The sequence below is a fragment of the Myotis davidii genome, unplaced genomic scaffold (assembly GCF_000327345.1).
Source record: "Myotis davidii unplaced genomic scaffold, ASM32734v1 scaffold461, whole genome shotgun sequence".
NCBI lineage: Eukaryota > Metazoa > Chordata > Mammalia > Chiroptera > Vespertilionidae > Myotis > Myotis davidii.
The window spans coordinates 1,221,834-1,223,790 of NW_006295825.1; positions in this window are offsets into that span (position 1 = coordinate 1,221,834).

Genomic DNA, 1,957 nt, shown 5'->3' on the forward strand with positions numbered 1-1,957 from the left:
TCCTGCTCTCCCTCTCCCTCCCATAGGTCTTGATGCCAATAACATCTTAAAAAATAAATGTCTTGAATGCTAAACTCAGTCTGTGTCTGCTTTCTGGAGAACACACCCTGTGACATCTCCACTCACCAATTCATATGTCCCCAAAGTCCCAACACTCTTACCCCACTCACCAAATATAATTATGCTTCATCATGACTTTTTTTTCTATTGTGTGACACCAAAAACAAACCAACTAGGTCAACTTGTCTCATTGAAGAAAGAAGGATCTGCCCTAATACTAGACAAAAATGGTCTGGGTCAAACTTAATAAAAGACGGTGTGTCAGGGACATCTTGAGGCCTTCCTAAGGGATTTTCAAGGGTAATTTTGACTATATTCAACTTTCACCTTTTATGCTACCCTTAAAATCTCACCCATGTGAGATATACCCTTTACATTTTTTTAAAAATAGATTTTATTGACTTTTTACAGAGAAGAAGGGAGAGTGATAGAGAGCTAGAAACATCCATGAGAGAGAAACATCGATCAGCTGCCTCCTGCACACCCTCCACCAGGGATGTGCCCGCAACCAAGGCACATGCCCTTAACCGGAATCGAACCTGGGACCCTTCAGTCTGCAGGCTGACGCTTTATCCACTGAGCCAACCCGGTTACGGCGACCCTTTACATTTATATGCATTGCAGTGGTACAGCATTAACTCATACCAAAAATTATGACATCGTAAAAAAAAATGGTGGATGAAAGTACAAGGAAAAATGACAGAAGTTCTTATTAGAGTACTTTTGGGGTTCTCTCTTCATAGGACTCTGTAGCAGTGCTGTCCAATAGGAATATAATAGACATAACTAATTTCAAAATTTCTAGTCACCTTTTTTAAAAAGTAAAAAGAAACAGGCAAAATTAACATAATTCATTTAACACAACATATATACAAAATACTGTTATTTCAACACATAATCTATATAATAGTTATCATTTACATTTTACATTTTTTTCATACTCTATATCTTACATTTACAATGCATCTCAGTTTGAACTGATCACATTTCAAGTGTCACTTATGGGTTAGTGACTTCCTTATTGGATAGTGCAGGTCTCAAACATTTCTATCTATAAAAGCTTAAGTGACCGTTTATGACCGAACAACCAAACGACCGGAACAACCAGTTGACCAGTCGCTATGATGCACACTGACCACCAGGGGGCAGATGCTCAACTCACAATTTGCCCCCTGGTAGTCAGTGCGATTCCACAGTCAATTCCTCCCCCGAACTGGCCAACCTCCTGTGACCCCTCCCCCTGGGCTAGCCAATCTCCTGTGCCCCCCCCACCTGCCAACCTCCTGCAGCTTCTCCTCCCAGCCGCCGCCCACCCCCCTTCGGCCCAATCAGGGGGCCAGCTGGCCAACCTCCCATGGTCCCTCCCCCCGGCTGGCCAGCCCCCCTGATAGGCCTTGATCACCGGCCAGGCCTAGGGACCCCACCCATGCACGAATTTGTGCACCAGGCCTCTAGTCCTATCTAATAATAGACAAACATGGTAATTAACCGTATCTCCGACACACTTCCCATTGGCTAATCAGCGAGATATGCAAATTAACTGCCCAACCAAGATGGTGGCCGGCAGCCAGGCAGCTGAAGTGAACAGGAGGCTTGCTTGCTCCAGTGAAGGAGGAAACCAAGGTTCCCCGCCTGCCGCTGCCGGCCTCTGAGCTTGCACTCTAAGCAACAATGTTGCAATTATAGAAGCCAAACAAACCCTTGATACCTGCTTTCAGCAGCTGAGGTCTCAGAGCTGGAGCTGAGCCTCAGAGCTAAAGCCGGCTTTCAGGTCCAGTGACAGCCATAGAGTATAAATAAATCCCAGAATAAAAAAAAGAAAGAAAAAAAGGAGAGGTTGGGAGCTTCAGTCACCCGCCAGCCTGAAAATGGCCCTCAGCCTCTTACCCAGACTGGC